This window comes from Oncorhynchus keta, chromosome 14, assembly GCF_023373465.1.
Source record: "Oncorhynchus keta strain PuntledgeMale-10-30-2019 chromosome 14, Oket_V2, whole genome shotgun sequence".
In the NCBI taxonomy this organism is placed as follows: Eukaryota; Metazoa; Chordata; class Actinopteri; order Salmoniformes; family Salmonidae; genus Oncorhynchus; species Oncorhynchus keta.
In genome coordinates this window covers 72234766-72238912 of record NC_068434.1, presented here as the reverse complement: position 1 = coordinate 72238912, position 4147 = coordinate 72234766, and the positions used below count along the sequence as shown (strand labels likewise).

General features: G+C 41.5%; 1 long non-coding RNA gene across 1 annotated transcript; it reads left to right on the top strand.

Moving 5' to 3' along the window:
* Positions 1–511: 511 nt before the first annotated feature.
* On the top strand, positions 512–3838 carry LOC127907432 (uncharacterized). The gene is made up of 3 exons (XR_008064402.1): positions 512–780; positions 1348–1455; positions 2733–3838. It is a non-coding gene; the product is annotated as an uncharacterized LOC127907432 (long non-coding RNA).
* The last annotated feature ends 309 nt before the right edge of the window (positions 3839–4147 follow it).

Genomic DNA, 4147 nt, shown 5'->3' with positions numbered 1-4147 from the left:
CTGTCACTCGTTGTCTCTGATTGAGAACCATACTTAGGTAGCCTGTTCCCACCTGGTGTTTGTGGGTAGTTGTTTTCTGTGTCTGTGTTTTCACCATACAGAACTGTTTCGATTTTTGTTGTTTCACGTTTGTTATTTTGTGTATTATTATTATAGTAAATTTAACAGCATTTTGGTCCGATCTTGACTACTCTTCCTCAGACGAAGAGGAGAATCGTTACAAGAGCACAGGTGCCAAGACCAGAGGAGGCACATTTGCTATTTAACACAACAGTCTTTGTGACAATGGAAACGCATAGCACTTGTAAGCGAAAAAGTATGTAAAGTAGGCCTACACTTTGTGTGCAGTATATCAGCAAGCGTTGATTTTTATCACAACAAATACAGGTATGTTTGGTGGAAACATAACACTTCTGGGAAAATGTGCTTTTTTTTTTCTTCATGCAGATTCTAGAATATTCGCATGAATATATGTCGCCAATTTGATGGAAACTAAAATAGTATTTAACCCCCCCAAAAAATGTCCATGACCTTAGGGGTTCCAAAGGTTTTTCACTCAGGCCCTACTTCCAGCATTGGGGAACACTCAAAAAATGTTGGGATCAACAAGGATTCTTAGAAGCTCCTCAAAGTTCTTTTAACAACCTTAGGGTTCTTGGCACTGAAAATGGCTCCCAAAAGGTTCTTCCAAGAACCCCATAGGAGGTGGGGTTCATCGAGGAACCTCTTTAGTTGGTGCAGGCACTTAACTGAAAAATGTTACGATCTCTTCAATTTAAGGTAAGGTTTGTCCCTTGTATGATCTAAATTGATATTGTTTTATGATTCTGTTTATCTTTCTAAAACACTATTCAATGGGCACAAATAAATGGATATCAATAAACAAGGAGGTATGAATATGTAGACTGTCACGCCCTGACCTTAGTATTCTTTGTTTTCTTATCTTGGTTAGGTCAGGGTGTGACGAGGGATGTGTTTTTGACCTGTCTAGGGTTTTTGTATGGTTATAGGGTTGTTTCTAGTCTAGGTGTTTTTGTCTATGGTTGCCTAGATTGGTTCTCAGAGGCAGCTGTTTATCGTTGTCTCTGATTGGGGACCATATTTAGGTAGCCATATTCCTTGGGTATTTTGTGGGCTATTATTCTGTGTAGTTGCCTGTTTTAGCACTCGTTGTATATAGCGTCACGTTTTGTTCAGTGTTCGTTCTTCTCATTAAAAGAGTTATGTACTCTTGTCACGCTGCGCCTTGGTCTCCTCCATACAACGAACGTGACAGACTTTAAGAATATGTTGAAGGCTAGCTGTATTGGATGCAGATGATTGAACTGCTCACTTTTGTGTCTGCAGGTATACAGACGAGAAGGCATGCAAAGGCATGTTATGCAGATCACATTTACCATCCTCCTCCCTTACCTCTTCAATAAATATCCCATAGGCCTCTACATTATGGACAAGGTATGAAAAAAACTGTTATAATGGTTTTCATTCACATTCACCACAAAAACCAAGGTATGAATACTGTCATGTGCATGTTTTGTTAATCATCTGTATAATGACTATTTTGGGGGGGATTCACAGCCTTCACCCTCCCTACACCTCTGATGAATATAACAGGAAACATGTTTGATCACCATGCACTGCAAAATCATTGTGGATATGGAGAACATCAACACATAAACATCCTCAAACCAGGGGATAAACCCATTGGACTTGGGGCTCTGCTGGGAGTTTACCTCATATTTACAATTTTTTTTAGTCTGCTTTCCCACTAAAATCATAATTAACACTGAGAACTAAAATATAGTTTTTATGCTTGTTGATAATAATAATGAAAGGGGAGGGGGTGTAGTTCAAAGATAAACCCCAAAAGGTTCTTCAAAAGGTTCTTTGAGGATCCAGTAAAAGGGGTTATTTTAATAACCATCTAAAGGGTTCTTTGAAGAACTTATAGGGGTTCCCCCACAGTTTCAATTTGAAGAACCCCTGAAGGATACTCCAGGAACCTTTTCTTTTTAGAGTGTGAGCTAGTTGATCTGGACATCTCTGACAAGTTATAAATAGCTCTCTAAGATATGCAATGACAAAATGAAAAATGCACTACCCAATTCGAAAGCTTGAATGAGTTTAATATATATAGTATTATTTTATTTGGGGGGGGACCCGCGCCGCCCACCTTACAGTTTGGGAACCACTGCTGTACTTGATCTGTAGTTGACTCTGTACTTGGTCTGTATTTGACCTGCAATTTTACCTTTGACCTTGACGCTATAGACAAATGGTGTGCAGTAAAGTTCTAATCTTGATGATTACAAGGATATATGCATGTTTTCCCTCTGATAGAGGCTGAAGGACAGTGATCTGAAGTTTGCCTAAAAATGAGCTTAAGCTGTCATAAATGTAGTAAAATGTCATCATTTGATTGAATGACAACTTTGGTACAGTAATCAAATGTTTGGCTCTAAATTCAGAACAGTTTGGTCTATCAACTCAAGGGGAAAAGCATATGAAAGGGGACATTCTCAGCTACTGGAAATTACATTTTGGGAGGTTAAGATCTATAATCTTGATGTACTTAGTGTAAAATTGACCAGTAGCATAACTTTGTAGATTTTTAGAATACAAGGGAAGGGTTAAATACCTGCCCTGTATTCCTACAAATCCACCAATATGTTCTCTCCACTTATCCAATCACACTATCCCTCCATCTCTCGCTAATCCTCTGTCCAACTCAGAGAGGGCGAGAATTGAGTGTTCCCGCAGGACCCTGGAGGTGTGGGGTGAGACAGAGCGCAGCATGCCAGTAGATGATCCAGGTCTTGGACACTCCAACTGCTCTGGAGAGGAACTCTCCAGGCACGGAGCACGGTCCCCCAGAACGCTGCTCTCTACTTCCTGGCCAGGACCATAGTTGGGAAACAAGTAACTGAATATCCTTACTGCTTCCAGGAGAGAGGAGTGCAGAACAACTCTCCTTGACTTCAAATAATAAAAAGAGAAGAGGAGGAGAGGAGAGGACAGGCTGATCATAAAGAAGTGTGTGGGGAATTGTCCAGGCTGTTTGCTAAGAGGCCCGGTGCTGTCCAAAAAGAACTGCTCTCCTCTCTCAGGCTAAGGCTGAGTCCTGGTCTGCCAGGAAAAATATTGGTTCTGAATGAGGGGATGCAGTACTAGCAGGTCTCTAGATAGTACTCTCTCCGCCATATTGGATCATCTCATGTTTGCGTACAATATTGATGTACAGCTGGCTTTTACTGTTTACCTGAGGTACTGTTCCAGATTCTACACTTAACCCATACTAGCCTCTACACATGTTTTATAGATGATTATATCAGACTAACAGTCATCTACATCGCTTCACATGATTATTGATTTGAAACTGGACAAACTCCCATACACTACACATACCATATAATGTATCACCAAAATGCATTGTTTCAGTAATGATATACTATCAAAAGTAACATCCTTTATCCATGTTCAGCATGCCAGATTACAACAGCTTGACAGTAGCTTCCATCCTTGTACTACAAACAAACAGAAGTAAGACATTCTCATCAGAGTATCTTCAACAGATGGGCCTGTTTAGTCACTCCAAGGTCCATACGTCTGCAGATCTCTTTTCAGTGAGCACTTTGACGCAGCAGCATAATACCAGGATCAACACAAGCGTTGCAGGCACACAAGTGGAGGAAGAGGAAACAGAGCTAGAGAGAGCCGGGGAGAGGTAGTAGGAGCGGAGTGTTGGCAGAGTGCTGCAATGTTTTCACAGCACATTACGTTTGAGTACACATCAAACACGCCACGCACCGCTCTTTGATTGTCTCTGGCGGGACCCGTTTCTGACAGGTGTTAGACAACGTCCCTTGGTAATGGAGCTAGCACCGAGCTAGCTAGCTACGACGACGCTGGAAATACACACTGGTAATGACACATCACATAGTTTCCAGAGGCGGAGATGACAGGGACCTCCCAGACGAGTGTGTTTGAGTTGAGTTAAAGTTGCAGGAGGCAACACCATTGATGTGCCAGTTATATCATAATCCCCTAATTGCAGGAATATCACGGTGTCAAGTTTTTAACGAGCGCACTTGAGCAGGGTCCCTTCAGCGGCTGTCTGGGCTTGCACAGGCTTGAATGCAACAACTGC